This window comes from Amborella trichopoda, chromosome 12 (assembly GCF_054954075.1).
Source record: "Amborella trichopoda isolate Santa Cruz 75 chromosome 12, AtrichopodaSantaCruz75HAP2 v2.0, whole genome shotgun sequence".
Taxonomy (NCBI): domain Eukaryota; kingdom Viridiplantae; phylum Streptophyta; class Magnoliopsida; order Amborellales; family Amborellaceae; genus Amborella; species Amborella trichopoda.
The window spans coordinates 47,287,154-47,303,919 of NC_142347.1; the positions used below are offsets into that span (position 1 = coordinate 47,287,154).

General features: G+C 36.1%; 1 pseudogene; it reads right to left on the bottom strand.

Moving 5' to 3' along the window:
- Positions 1-11,972: 11,972 nt before the first annotated feature.
- On the bottom strand, positions 11,973-14,927 carry LOC18435553 (G-type lectin S-receptor-like serine/threonine-protein kinase SD2-5; annotated as a pseudogene).
- Positions 14,928-16,766: the final 1,839 nt, after the last annotated feature.

The following is a 16,766-nucleotide window of genomic DNA, read 5'->3' on the forward strand; positions in this document are numbered from 1 at the left end:
AATGTAATGCATGGGCAACAAAGTGTGGCTCAAGGGCCGCACAATCAAAGCTTGAAAGCTTGGCCGGGCTTGGGCCAAGTCCATGACAGTGCCAGCCCGATTTGGCCCGACCAGCCCTTTTTTCCTTTGATTTTCTTTTATTCGATTTGGCACGACCTGGCTCAACCCGGGTTGATAGGGCCAAGGCCGAGCCAGCCCTAGGTGGTCCTATGGGGACTAAAGCAAGGCTTGAGACAGAAGTGGCCTGGTCCAAGCCCGACTTGTTGCCGGCCCTAGTTTTGAAGTCATAAGAGTAGTTTCCAGTTGTGGTGATGCATTTTTTCGTCGGTGTTTTGGAGTACAGCTTTAGCTTTGTACTTGTCTGTCCTCTATATAAGGGCTTATCGTAAAGCCACCCATTAAAAATTGCATGAGGTTTTTATGAGGCGTGAAAACAAATTAAACCCTCACTCCTTAATTCTTTTTTATAACATAAATTTTCATGATGGTTCTAAAATCAATTTTCAACACCAACAATGAAATTTGAAATTCAAAAAATAGTACAGATCTTGTGGATCTCTCGACATTTATTTTTAAGGTGAAATAGACGATCTAGATAATTTATTATAATATAAACTATTTTTAGAGCTTCAAATCTTATTTTTTTTTACAATCATAATGTTCAAGACAAGATGATTGATGCAAAAGTTTTATGAATTATAATAAATTATGCGGTGCGGCTTTACTTGTTTTGATAGCACTGCAACACTATCAGACCATTCACCTTTAAAAATTATTTTGCCAAGAGGAATGACGAAAGAAAACATAGATTATTGCTCATATCTTCTTTGGATTTGCCAATGTAATCATAAAGTACAAAATAGAGGACTTGTCGTGATATAGTGAAGAGCTAGGAAGGGTGTTTTGTTGACTTATAAGATATTAACGCGTTAATCTCTCTTTAATTAAGCAAAATTTACCTATCAAATAAACTAAAAAAGATAGATATTAAAGGATGCTTGCATCATCTTCATCACCTGGATAAGTTATTTTACACATGGGAGATGTGACATAGGTTAAGAAAACTATGCCTTTGCCTAGTTTTTCAACCGAATCAGAGAATAAGACCCAAAAGGGATTACTAAATTATAAAGAATGAATTTGATTATTATTTTAGAACATAAGAAAGTTCATGGTAATTTCCATTGTAATATTAAAAATAAAATTTCTATTGTATAATATTAAAAAGACACGGTGTCTATGCTTCCGCATAGTCATAGGTAGAATGTCCCCCCCTCTTATAAACCATTTTTTAAATGGATCTTGGTTTTAGTTTTCAATATATAATATCTAACATCATGATTATTATCATTCGACTTTTATCCTAATTGTTTAGAATCGGCTACATGAATCATATTGTGCCATTATGCTCTATCAAGGTTCATGCTCTCAGTCTTGCCATAAGTCACTATATCTCTTCTGACTACTTCCATCCAAAGTCCTTGAGGACCTACCCATTACCTTTTTAGAGCCTTCCACTTGAATCAATTTACCACTCTTAATCGGTTTTGTATTAAATCTACGTTGCACATGACCAGCCCATCTCACTCTATTTGATATTCCTTGGACTAGTCTATCCATGTCATCCTAGAATTTTCTGTTAATTTTATCATCTACACCTACTTGTGACACATAAGCACTAATTGTATTAATTATCTCATCACCTAACTCCAGTTTAATTAATAAAAGCCTATCAACTACTCTCTTGATATCGACTACTTTGTCTTTAAATCTTTGTCCACTATTATATCTTGGGTCGATAATCCAGGAAAATTGAGTGATTGAAGAAGACGTCGCACATAAACCTAGAGCTAGGTGGGCGAAGTGGAGATGTGCGATTAGAATGTATGTGATCACCCCGTACTAATAAAGTTGAAAGGTATATTCTATAGGACAGCTATGAGACTAGCTTTACTTTATGAGGCAGAATGTTTGGCGGACAAAAACAATATACCAATAAAATGAGTGTAGCAGAGATGAAGATGTTGATATAGATGAATGACAAGACAAGAAGGGATAGAATCCGTAATGAATCCATTTGGGAAAGATTAGGTGTGACACCAATAGGTGATAAGACGACAGTAGACTTAAGTGGGCTAGCCATGTATGGCGTTCACCCAGTTCATGTTGTGTGCAGAAGCTCTAAACCCGATGGGTTAATATTTGACAAATAAAGTATGACAAATAAATCATGTAACACATACAACAAAAACACAAAGATTTACCTTGTTCACCTCAAAAGGGTTATATCCACGGGCCTAGTAAACAGAAATCCATTATACCAAGAAAAATTATATCAAAGATTTTGAAACATAGAGTTACCTCTCGAACCTCGACATAAAGCTCAAGTCGAGTAAACCATTTCAAACCTGCTCTCTAAATGGCACCACTGTTGATCTCTCATCTCTATTCCATAACTAGACCACTGTCTAGGAAGAGAACCTTGAGAGCAAACAAGATTTTCTTTCATTAAAAGAGAAAACCATCCAAAATCTCGATGGGAACCGCTTCTCTACAAGAAACAAATCTTTTAATCTTCAGAGTCTACAAATGGGCATCATTATAATATTTCTCTCCATAAGAAACTCTCTTCTCGCTAAGAGAAAATCTTGCATCTTGTGCACAATAGGCCCTACTCCCTTCTTTCTCTAGAGGAAACCATCATTCCCATATGGTGACCCAAATAGGATACACAAATTATCTGCACTTTCATCTCATATATATAAGATTTGTTACATATATCTCAAGAACTAAGAGATATATTTCAAAGTCCTAATCTTTTTGGATTTCTATTTTCTTTAGGAAACTTATCAATATCAATCTCAATCCCCTATAATATGAGATTTTCTTCTGTGGGTGATTTTGAATAATTACCATAACCAACAATCTCCACTTTGATATCAAAATCACATGTTCATCAACATCCATTGGGTAGCTTTATGGATTCTTCTTCTTTTGCCAAATAAATTCCTTTATCGTTCTTGCTGAAAAATAGTATTTGCCATTATATTTCCCCACCTCAAATAAAACGCTCTCTTATTTTGCCATGTGATTTTCTTCAACTGAATGCACAAACACTAGCCTTGTATTGAATCGTGTGGCTTTAATACCACTTGTTGTACATGGAAGCTCTAAACCTGATGGATTAATATTTTCTAAATAAAGTATGAGAAATAAAGCATGACGCACATATAACAAGAACATACAAAGATTTACATGGTTCACCTCAAAATGGTTACATCCATGGGTATGACAAACAGAAATCCACTATCCCAATTATAGTTACATCAAAGATTTTGGGACAGAAAATTATATCTATAACCCTCGACAAAACACAGTCACGTAAACCTTTTTAGACTCAGTCTACTGATCGGCATAACCCCGTTGATCTCTCATATCTATTCTACAACAAAACCACTGTCCAGGAAGATATCATCTCCATTCCATTGCTAAACTACAGTCTAGCAGGAGAACCTTGAGAGCAATTGAGATTCTTTCTTTGTAAAATGGGAAATCACTCAAAATCTGAATGGGAACTACTTCTCTACAATAAACAAGCATCTTAATCTTCAAGTCTACTAGTGGCATCATTACAATGTTTCTTTCTATATGAAGCTCTCTTCTCTCTAAGAGGAAACCTTGCATCTTATGCACAGGAGGCCCTGCCCCTCTCTCTCTCTAGACGTAATCACCATTCTCATATTTTGACCCAAATAGGGTACAAAAATTCTCTACGCTTTCATTCCATATATATAAATTAGGAGTCTATAAAAAATATGAAACTTCATATAGATCTTACATATATATCAAAACCAGGAGATATATCCAAGGGTTCTAATATTTTTGGATTTCTATTTCCTTTAGGAAATTTATCAATATAAATTTCAATCCCACATAATATGAAAATATCTCAATCGCACATAATATAGGATTTTCTAATGTGAGTGATTGTGGATAGCACCAAATCCAACAGTACAACACCTATTAATTGGTGCGAATTAGTTCAAGTGGAAGGATTGAAAAGAGCAAGGGATACGCCCAAAACGACATGATTGGAAGTAGACCGAAAAGATATGGGGACTTATGCCTCACTAAGGTTATGGGCTCAAATAGAGCAAAATGACGGACCAGGATTCATGTAACCGACCCCAATTAATAAGGTAAAAGGTTATGATGATGATGATTTCTATTATTATCATTTCCCATATACCAAAGTTTATATCTATCGATTTTCTTAACTTTGGGCCTTTTACACTTAGTCTCATGGCAAGACATGTTAACTCTCTTTCGACTCATTGTATCCACTAACTCTATACTCTTACTAGTTAAAATTCCTATATTTCATGTGGTTAGACAAATCTTATATTCTTGGACTAGCTTCTTTACATGTTCCCATCCAAAATGGCACGAGAACCCTTACCTAATTATTATTGCAACCGGCGTCATTGCAGTGCATCGCTTCTAAGGAGCACCCATAATAACCATTACTCATTTCACACTTCACACGGGTTTTGATACCATTGTAGACACCCTCTCGAAATTCTGGCTAATGGATCTCCTAAAAACCTCGATTATGAGCCTGAAGGACCACAAAAACTCTAGTAAACCATAGGCAACTTAGACCCAATATAATTATCTTAAAATTGCCCAAACCTATCACAGCTTGAAGTAGAGTTTGAAAGTTTTCCAACAGTCTAAGAATTACCTGAATCAAACCTACAGATAAAAAAATAACAATTTAATCCCTATGAGACTCAAGTATCGGGCCGCGGGCCTTTTCGAGATACAGCCCGATGAGCGTAGATGCAGCCTGATGAGGCAGTAAAGGAGTTTTATGATGCAATGAAGTTGTTTTTTTTAATTAGATAAGGCTAAGACTTCAAGATAAATTCAAAAAATTTTGAAAAAATCAAAAAAAAAAAATATATTAATTGAATCCTATAAATACCCCACTCTATAAGCCAAAAGAGGGATAAAAACTGAGATCAACAAATTCCTTAGAAATTATCGAAATTAGAAAAATAGCCCCAAAATATCCAAAAATAGGAAACACCCTTAGAAAATTCTTGAAAAATTAGAAAGAATATCAAAAAATCATAAAAAAATCCTAGAATTCATATTCAACTTTTGGAGATCTCAAAACCCTTGGAAAACTAAGGAAATTCTTCTCCAATCACAAGAAATCCCAAAAAAAACCTAGGTAGACCCTACCTAAAATTTACAGTTTGTCGCCATGCTTTAGGAATCCTAAATCTAGGTCAACGAATCTTAAATCTACCAATTCAATAGCGCAAATCGAAAGAACGGCCTGATCTAAACCTAAAACTCCGGGTTTCAGGTCCCTATAGGTAAGTATATATTTTTTTGTTTAATTTAGTTTATTTTTCTTCATTTAATTTTCTACTTTATTTTTTTTTGGAAATTAATTTATTATTATATTTAATTAAATTTAGAAACGTTTTTCAACCAAAATACAGATTTGGAGCTGGCGCTGCCAATGGACTCAGAAAAAGACTAGATATGTTAGATCTAAGATTTTTTCTGAGCCCATAATTCAAACGACTCCACTTTCTTTATATTCTAAAAAAAGAACTCAATTTTTTCTAAGATTTGAGCAGATCTCATTCTAGAGATCGGCATAGATTCGAGCATAAACAGTTTGGCGCCCATTGTGGGGCACCTTGAGCTTTAGATCTGTGTTTTAAACTTAAAAAAGCTTCTTCTTTTTTTCTCATATTTATTTTTCCAGCAAAAATAAAAAATAAAAAAGAATAAACAACAGCAAAACAAGGTAGATTTGAAAATATTTTTTTATTAGATTCTATCTTTTCTTTTTAGATCTTATCTTTTCTCACTCCAAAAAAAATTTATGATGTTTTTCTCTCAATCTTTTGGATCTTTTAGATCATCATCTTTTAGAGTCATCTTTTAGATCAATCATTATTTTTTTTAGACTCTGTTTTAGATTCTTTTATATCCATCTTGATCATCTTTATCTTTAGATCATCTCTTAGGTCTATCTTTTAGATCAACTTTCGATCCATCTTTTAGATCAATCTTTATCATCTTGTAGATTAATCTTTATCATTATTTTATATTTTATTTTAGATCCATCTTGATTATCTTTATCTTTAGATCATCTTTAGGGTCTAACTCTTAAGTCATCTTTAGATCTATCTTTTAGATCATTTTTAGATCAATCTTTATCAACTTGTAGATTAATCTTTATTATTATTTTTAGATATTCTTTTAGATCCATCTTGATCATCTTTTAGGTCTATCGTTTAAATTAACTTTTAAGATCAATCTTTATCAAATTGTAAATTAATCTTTATCATCTTTTTTTTTATCATCTTTAGATCCATCTTAATCATCTTTTATATCATCTTTTTTAGATGGAAGATACTACAAAACGCCTATAGGCGAAAATGAATAATGATTTCGCCTACCCTCATCATCATCCAAATTTCATTGCACAGTCATAGTTGTGTGGTAGTGTTTTAATTTTTATTTTTTTTACTAATCGGAATGATTTGAAATTTTTAATGTGTGTACATATTAATGAGGCGCACTTAATAAAAATATGAAAAAAATAATTCGTAAAATATAAATTGACCAAATTACCCCCATAAATTTTCGTGGGTATTTTGATCAATTTATATTTTATGAATTATTTTTTTCATATTCTTATTAGATGCGCCTTACTAGGATGTACACACGCTCTAAATTTCAAATAATATCTATTTATAGAAAAAAAAATGAAAATTAAAACACTATTGGATAACTGTGACCATGCGATGAAGTTTGGATGGTTATGAGGGTAGGCGAAATCAGTGTTCATTTTCTCCAATAAGCATCGGGAAGAGTTTTCCTTTTTAGATCTTCTTTCATTTATGCTTATTATCTTTAGATCATTTTTTTCTTCTTTAAGACCATCTTTATCTTCCTTAGAGCATTTTTTATCATTTTTATGTTCTTTAGAGCATTTTTCATCTTGTTTTAAATCATATTGAGGTTCTTTAGAAGTATCTTTATCTTCTTTAATAGTAACTTTTAACTTTTTTAGATCATACTTATCTTCTTTAAGTGCATCTTTATCTCTTTATAATACACCTTTAGAAAGAATCTTTATCTTTCAAGAAAAAAAAAAAAATTTATCTTTTTTTATAAGTATTTTTAAAAAAAATAAAGAGAAACAAAATGATAGATCTAAGCTTTCTCTGCTTTATCTGCAAAGCTTAGAATTTTCTTGACTTTATCTTCTCGTTTAGAAAAAATAATCTTTTTCTTTTAAAAGCATCTTTATATCATTTTTTTAAAAAAATATAACTTTCTTAGATAAAATTAAATAAAAAAAGGGGAAAAAAAAGGGAACAAAAAAGGGAAAAAAAATAATAATTTGTGCATAGTGTTGTAGTTATGTATATATTTCATGGTAACTCAGTTATTAAATTTATTGCATAGTCTAGACCCCTTTGGATGACTAGACCCACATGACCTTATGGCTTAGATCCCCGGGTCTACTCTATCTCAGATTAGTTGATATCAAGTTTTAGTGGGTCCATAATCCCACACAGAGTGCTAAGCCTAGCTAACCCATATGTAGTCCAGCCAAGTCATGTAGTCCAACAAGTCTGCATGGCTCAAACAACTCAAAACAGTCAGGGCACTCGACTCAAGGCTAAAGAACTAGGGTTGAACCCACCTTCATCTTCTAAGTCTAAGTTTATGGGAGATGTTGTCCAATCAGGGACACACCTCCCACAAATATCTGAGTCAAAGGGTGATGCTACCCAACAAGGGGCACACCACCCATCTATGTTATGTCAAAAGCTAGAGTTGATGCTACCCAATTAGGTGCGAACTACCCACCTCCTCAAAAGACCCATTCTAGGGGCTACCAACTTAGTAAGGTTCATAGCAACCTCGATGATGAACATTGCAGGCAGGCTAACCTGTTAGACTTAGAGCACTGATGAAGATTAAGTCAGGGCCCAAACAAGGCTACCCACCAAGGAAAACTAGAGAGTAAGACATATTTACTTAAACCCAAGAGTTCTTCAAGCCATGCATCTATTCCTCAAAGTTCACCCTTATCCAATTCTATGGACGACGAGTCCCTTCCAGTCGAGTGTCTTAAGAACTTATCCGAGGTTAAGGCTTTCTTGAGACATGCTGCTCTTGTTGAGTTACAAGCTCCACCTAGGGCATCGAGTGGTCAGTTAGGTCAGAGTCAAAGAACTGCTTTAGCCCCTGACAAGCAGAGTCACATGAGTCCCACCCCATCGGCGAGCCTACACTGCTAATCTTCTCATCCTCCACCTTTTTTAGAACCAGCTCGACCACAGGACTGTCCATCCCATAGTCAATTCAGACCTGACTCTCCTAAGGTCATGTATAGTTACCCACCAACGCAGTCTCTTTAGATAGCCCCGGTCCCACACCATCAATCACAGGTGGCTTATCATCAGGCGTAGGTGGCCTATTCAGCTCATGTTCCAACTCAATAATCAACAGGTCAGCCGTACATGCCAGCTTCTTACCCTTCGACCTTACCTCCGGCCTTTAGTCACCCATACCTAGGATATCTTATGCACCAAGCCCCAACTGTCCATTTACACCGGCTTATCAGACTCCGGTTCCTCTAGTTCAGGCCTCTCCTCAGACTTATCCATACTATCCTCCAGCTTAGGCACCTCTGCTTATGCCTATTCCATACCATGCTCCGACCGCCCTAGCTCAGACCTCGTTCCTGTCTCAACACCTAATGCGGCTCCAACCATCTCTCAGCCCTAGCCTACGTCTAGTCTGGTGCAGCCCATATCAGGTGCATTCCATGCGCCACAAATTAGGCCATCAGCTCTAAGCAACCAACCGACTTTTGTGTCAATTGAGCTCACCCAACTAAAAGGTGAACTCACTACATTTAAAGAGACCTTGGCTAAGATCAGAGTTCCAAATATACTTCCTCCAAAATCTTACCTCAAGGATGTTATTGGGGATGCAGAACCTCTTCCTCTGGGTTTCAAATTCCCTTGGTTTGAAAACAAGTTCAATAGGAAAGGTGATCCTTAAAATCACATCACCACTTACCTATTGACCATTCTTGCACTTGAAGAGAAACCACGTCATTTGAAGGTTATGTTTCAATACACCCTTTCAGACAACCCATGACATGGTTCTGAGCAGTGGTCTCAAAATACTCGAATCAAACTCCAGATGAGTTGTTTCAATGTTTATTTGAATAATGTCAAGGGACCAAGCAACAACCAATGACCCTTGGCGAATTAGTCTCCACCCGAAAAAATCATGAGGGGTTGTTTGCAGACTTTGTCCAAAGATTTAGAGAGAATACATCAAAAGTCTTTGATTGCACGCTTTTTGAAGCCTCTATGTTCAGTATGGTCATAGAGAATGCTTCCTCTGAGTATAAACTCTATCTCAGTAAAAGAATTCAACCGATCTCTTTGTACTCAATGCTAGAAATGGTTTCATGTTATGAGAGAGCAAAGGAAATAGTCCAAGTTCGGTCACCAATGATGCTGAGGTAAGAGCCTGATGAAACTATGTTAAGGTAAAGCCCTATGAAGTCATGATGGAACAAAAGCCCTACTACAATGACGATTCATCTAAATGTAACTCTGAAGAGATGACAATTGAAGAATTTGAAGTCGATCCCAAGCCAGGACCATCTTCAAAACCATTAAGGATTATCGGTAGGGATAACTTATGGCAAGACAAGGAGATGTCAGACGATACGAGTGAAGATGGAGAAGTCTTAGCTTATATCAATTTGATAAGGATCGACGAGTCGAAATCCTTGCTCAAGCCTGAAAATCATCCAATATGACCTTAGGGCACAAGAAGAAACCACCCTAAAAATGAAGAGCGAAATGGAAGAGTGACATATTTTACTAAGGAAACTCAAAAACAAAATATCAAAAATTGCCTTAGCCCAAGGTTCGTGATCTAAGAGAGAATGGAAGAGCAAACTACCCCACAAGAAGTTCTAATTGAGGTGGAAGAAACAAACTTGCAGAAGATTCAAGACACCCCTATCCTAAATAGCACAGCAGAGGCAGATGACCCAAATCCTAAAGCTATGGATTCTCAAATTACAATTGATGAGAGTAATTGTAGCCAAAATTCTGAAATTCAAGAAAATGAGAAAAAATCTAAAAAAATCTTGATTCCCAATGAAGATACGTACATATAGAAAGTTCAAGACATTCATGTGATACATGTCACCACAAAATAAAATTACTTAATCAATCTCATCTTTCAAATAACTGCAGTGGGTGATTCACAGGAGGCTCAAGTCATCAATGAGGTCAATCGATATCCTAAAGTTAGGGATTCCCAAGTATTTATTAGTGAAGAGTGCCTCAATCCAGAAAGTAAAAGTAAAGTTCAAGAAAAAACAAAGGGGTCAAGCCTAGAGGATTTAGCTTAACTATCCACTAAGGTGAATCGAAAAGAAGATCAACTCCCTTAAGAATGGATGAAAGAACTTGAACATCTGGAGATTTTAAGAGACCCACCTGGGCCACTTTTACTTGACTTATTGGTAAACCCACCTATTTAGGATGAAGTGTGAAGCCTAGAGCATTCAATTACACCAGTCTCTAATATTGATCTAGCAATCAATATCGATGAAACAAGGGATCCAAATTTGATCATTCTTGAAGATCTAACACCTCTGTAAGAGCTAAAAGAAATCGAACCCCTAGAAGTTCTAAGGGGACTACTTGGTCATTCACAAGATTTTCTGAATAACCCGCCTATATGGGGTGAAGAACCAGACATTGAAGATCAAATCACGTCATTCCCTCAAGGGAAATGATCTCAAGAAGAAGACCCTATAGGGGAAGCTCCATCAAACCACTTGATAAGGTACCTTCACTTGATGAAGAAAATAAAACAAGGGCAAGCGGTGAGGCCTACGCCTAATCTCACGACTCCCAATATGCCTCGAGGCAACATACTCTCCAAGAACAACATGGAGTTGCAATTGAAAAAGATTATTGAAAAAGAGTGGGGTGATCGTTTACTCCTCCCTTTCAAGTAAGCCGAGTGAGACATCCATGCCTTGCTTCTGTAGCAGCCAATACGTCTCGTGGTAATAAAAATGTATTGTTATGAGGTATATGAATATTCAATCTATGTTTCATATTTTGTCGACCAATCCTTCCTAATTCACATCTTTGTTAAAAAAATCTCTTTCGTAATTCCTTACAGAGGGACTCAAAAAATACCGGATCCCCGCCTACACAAGAAAATTGTTGATAAAACTCCAAAATAGCATTTTCCTTCGACCCAATTTTCTTTTTCTCTTTCTCATTCGGGAAATACAATAAAATTTTGGGGGAGCAAACATTGTGTAGAATTTCTCTTAGATTCGAACCCATAGCTGATGGTAGAACTAGAATAGAAATTTTTTATTTCCTGCTCACACGGGCCCATATCCTTGCTTTTCTATAAATCTCTAATTCTGATCTTCCTCCCCAATCTGATATCATGGTGCCGGTATAAACATAAATCCCGTTATGGTCCAATTCTGATGTGTAATAAATACCGAGGCTTTGCAATATTTGATTGATCACAATTCTGTATATTCCATTTACTATAAAGGTTCCCATAGAATTCATTAGAGGAATGTTTCCAATAAACACGGTTTTTTCTTGCATATCTCTATCAACTTTCCAAATTAACCCTGCGGGTACATATAATTAAGAGGAATGTGTGAGTGATTCATACACATCATCTCTTTCTTTTATCAAGGGTTCCGCCAACTTATATGTTTCCACAAGTAATTGAAATTCAATATCTTGATCTGTATATTCAATTTTTGGAAACTTATGAAGTTCTTCTGCCAAGCCCTAATCAACGAACGTACGAAATCCTTCAAATTGTATCTGACTATATCCTTTTTCTCAAACTTTTCCTGGACCCCATTCACAAATCTTCACAATCTCATCTATCTCCTTTTCCTCAAACTTTTCCTGGACCCATTTGGGGAACTTCTTTTGGCTCTCAAGATTCAATTCCAGATTTCTTCTCCTCCCCACAATCTCAAACAGTAACATCCCATAACTGTAGACATCACACGTATGAGTAACAGGGAATGGCATCCATAGCTCGGGCACCGCGTAGTTCGGGGTCCCCCTTTCCCTCCCCTCCCGTCCCTGTTGTCATGGTGACATCGGTTACATCCCTATTGCAAAGCTTCGCCAAACCGAAATCTGCGACTTTGGGGGACAAGTTTCGATCGAGCAATATATTTCTTGGTTTTATGTCATAGTGGACCATCCTTTGCTGGGATTCTTCGAGGAGGTACCCTATACCCTTCGCTGTCTCCAGTGCTATCTCGTGAAGCATATCAAACGAGATCATTTCTGTGTTTCTGAACAATAACCCATGTAGTGACCCCTTCTCCATGAACTCGTACCCGAGAGCCCTCATGCTATTTTCGAAGCAAAAGCCGATAAGCCTCACTAAATTGACATGGTGGATTCTTCCTATAGTGCCCAAATCTGCCATGAACTGCACTTCGATTTGTTGGTCGGAGCTTCCCTTCAGAACCTTTACTGCTACTTTAGCAGCGCTTGGGATATGCCCTATAGACTGCACCGCAACCACCTGCACCGAGCATGTGGCCGAAGTTCTTTTTCGCGGTGATGAGCTGTTCTGAGGAGAACCTCATCGGCTTGAGCTTCTCCATGTTGCAGTCACGCACATTATCAGTGTCTTTCTTGTTTTTGAGCCGGTAAGTGCAACACTGAATCATTAAAAGCACGACGAATATCGCTGAAAGATGAAGGAACATAAAATGAAACTCTCGCGAAATTAAATCCAAGGTACCAGTCAAATTGAACTAAAAGAGAGGAGTGCATAGGTGAAGGAACCTATTAAAAATCCTAAATTAAGCAAAAAAGACAAAGGGAAAACAAGAGTGTTTAGGGACTCGCCCGAGTCGACTCAGGCTTGGCTGAGTAACTCCGTACTTAGCATCTTCCCGAGCTGAAAAGTAGTGTACAAAATCGTAAATTTTAAAAATAAAAAATTTATAAAATTATATTTCTTTAGTGAATCAATGTATAAATCTTTTCCTAGATTATTGTGACCATTGATTTGTGCACCTTTTTTTTTTTTAATCATTTGCTCTATGTTTTATACTTTTCCCCTCTCTTGGAATTTTCTAAATTATTTCTGGTTATGGGTGACTTTTTTTGTAGGTTTCTTATAATTTTTAAACCTTTGGTGCTCTTTACTGTCTAACCTGGTTTTTACATATTTTTTTTAAACATTTTTTTTCTTCTAATTTGTAGCCTTTTTAGGAATATATACTACTCAAGGCCAGTAACTCGGCTTCGGCATGGGCTGAGTCTGAGGCCCAAGCCAAGTTTCATAGGAGGAAAGATCATTATAATATATAATCTAAGGAAGTGTCAGAAATAATTTTAATAGTAAAAAAATTTGAAATTAGAGAAATTTACATATGGATCATACAAATATATGGTACTACCCCATGGTCTTCATTTGAGGCCATATTACGTTGAAAACTTACTTTTTCAATCTCGATAATCTTGAGTCTTCAAAAATAATTTTTATAATAGATTATCTGAAGTACCTATTTTTGAACATTTACAAATGAAAAAAAAGTGTATATAAGGTTGCAACCTTACAATATAGAATTAAAAGATGCACCTCAAAAATTCATTAGAAAATATTGTTAATGTTGGAAAACTATCTAATTGATCCTCTCAACATCGAGATGTATGAATATATATATATATATATATATATATATATATATATATATATATATATATATATATATATATATATATATATATATATATAGTGAGTCTCAGAAATAATGAATCTTGCAACACATTATCAAGACTGTCCATTTTCAAGATTTCTATATCTATATAGATCTACTCGATTTTAATCATTTTTAGAGTTTAAAATTTTATAATTAGAAAGAAAAATATATTTTGAGATAATCATAAGAATTTTTTACACCCAAATTATACGCTATGATAAAATTTAGAGGTACACATTACTTGGATTGTATAAGATTGCAACCATATAGAAACTACACCATTTACAAATTTTTCAAACACACGCATTATTGGAGCTTCAAGTTTCATAATTAGTGATAGAAAAATATTTTTAATAGGGGTGGCAATGTGCCAAGTGGCTTTGTCTGCCAGGCCATCCAACCTAAAAAAATTGTTCATGTGTTACAAAATGTAATACATGGGCAACAAAATGTGGCGTAAGGGCCGCACAATCAAAGCTTGAAAGCTTGGCCGGGCTTGGGCCAAGTCCATGATAGTGCCATCCCGATTTGGCCCGACCTGCCCTTTTTTCCTTTAATTTTCTTTTATTCTATTTGGCACGACTTGGCTCAACCCGGGTTGATAAGGCCAAGGCCGGGCCAGCCCTAAGGTGGTCCTATGGGGACTAAAGCAAGGCTTGAGCCAGAAGTGGCCTGGCCCAAGCCCGACTTGTTGCCGGCCCTAGTTTTGAAGTCATAATAGTAGTTTTCGGTTGTGGTGATGCATTTTTTCGTCGGTATTCTTCCTATAGTGCCCAAATCTGCCATGAACTGCACTTCGATTTGTTGTTTGGAGCATCCCTTCAGAACCTTTACTGCTACTTTAGCACCGCTTGGGATATGCCCTATAGACTGCACCGCAACCACCTGCACCGAGCATGTGGCCGAAGTTCTTTTTCGCGGTGATGAGCTGTTCTGAGGAGAACCTCATCGGCTTGAGCTTCTCCATGTTGCAGTCGCGCACATTATCAGTGTCTTTCTTGTTTTTGAACCGGCAAGTGCAACAGTGAATCATTAAAAGCACGACGAATATCGCTGAAAGATGAAGGAACATAAAATGAAACTCTGGCGAAATTAAATCCAAGGTACCAGTCAAGCTGAACTAAAAGAGAGGAGTGCATAGGAGAAGGGACCCATTAAAAATCCTAAAATAAGCAAGAAAGACATAGGGAAAACAAGAGTGTTTAGGGACGTGCCCTAGTCGACTCAGGCTCGGATGAGTAACTCGTACTTAGCATCTTCCCGAGCTGAAAAGTAGTGTACAAACTCGGAAAATTTTAAAAATAAAGAATTTATAAAATTATATTTCTTTAGTGCATCAATGTATAAATATTTTCCTAGATTATTGTGACCATTTATTTATGCAAATTTTTTTTTAATCATTTGCTCTATTTTTTATACTTTTTCCCCTCTCTTGGAATTTTCTAAATTATTTCTGGTTATGGGTGACTTTTTTTATAAGTTTTTATAATTTTTAAACCTTTGGTGCTCTTTACTGTCTAGCCTGATTTTTACTTTTTCTTTTTAAACATTTTTTTTCTTCTAATTTGTAGCCTTTTTAGGAATGTATACTACTCAAGGCCAGGAACTCGGCTTCGGCATGGACTGAGACTGAGGTCCAAGCCAAGTTTCATAGGAGGAATCTACAAACTATAAAATCTAAGTAAGTGTCAGAAATAATTTTAATAGTAAAAAAATTTGAAATTAGAGAAATTTACATATGGATCGTACAAATATATGGTACTACGCGATGGTCTCCATTTGAGGCCATATTACGTTGAAAACTTACTTTTTCTGTTCTCTTAATAGTTCAATTTTACCCAGTGTTCGAAAATCTAACGTTTTCGAACCCGCCCTAAAAACGAAAAAGCTGTTGTATTTGGGCATATGTAAAGTCCATCAATGGCTTCTTTCGAAATTCACTCTGAAAATATCTCTCTCACTCTCCCACACCCATAAAAATAAAAGCAAGAAGAATTGAAAGAGCTCTGAGAGAGAGAGTGAGTGGGTACTCTCCATTAATAGGGTTGGATTTTTCTCTCTTGTTTCAAAGGCAGGGGCCATTTCAGCCCCATAAATTCATTGTTTGATGTGCAATGGGAGGACTTCTAGGAAAGTGGCGGAGCATCCCACATCTACTCAGCTCACAGACTCGTTATCAGCTGTACAATGTGCCCTGTGCGACTATTTCCCATTTAATTTCTACACATTAAGATGCATATTAACCTGATTCAGTGACAACATTTCCAGCAGAAATTTGGTTCCTTTCAAAGCCATCTGTGAGAGAGAGAGAGAGATAATGAATGGGTACTCTCCATTAATAGGGAAGTCAATAGGTTTGGATCTTTCTCTCTTATTTCAAAAGCAGGGGCCATGTCTTCTACAAGCGAGGTCCCTAAATTCATTGTTTGATGTGCAATGGGAAGACTTTCTAGGAAAGGGGCTGGGGTTGTGGAGCATCCCACATTTGGTCACCGCATTCCTATTAATAATACTATCCCACTAATATTTTCAAAAATCTATTTTTTAATCTACTAAAAAAAAAAGGGATTGAGGAGTGTTTTCCCCACTGAATTATCCAAAAAAAATAATTAAGTGTGGACTTTCTCCTTCCTATTAAAATTTGCAACCCCCGAAAGGGCATCATATTGCCCCGATAGACACCAACTTGAGGGATAACTTCTCAGAGATGGTGGCAACGGGTAGCGTCGGTGTCCGGTCTAGCCGGAACCGGACACGACCATACCTGATTGGACAGACCCAAAAATAAAAAATATACATTTAACTAGATTTAAATATTATGTTACATATATGCACGGGCTATTTCAATATTGCAACTAAAATATATAGTTTTTTAAAATTAAATATTAATAAAATCTTA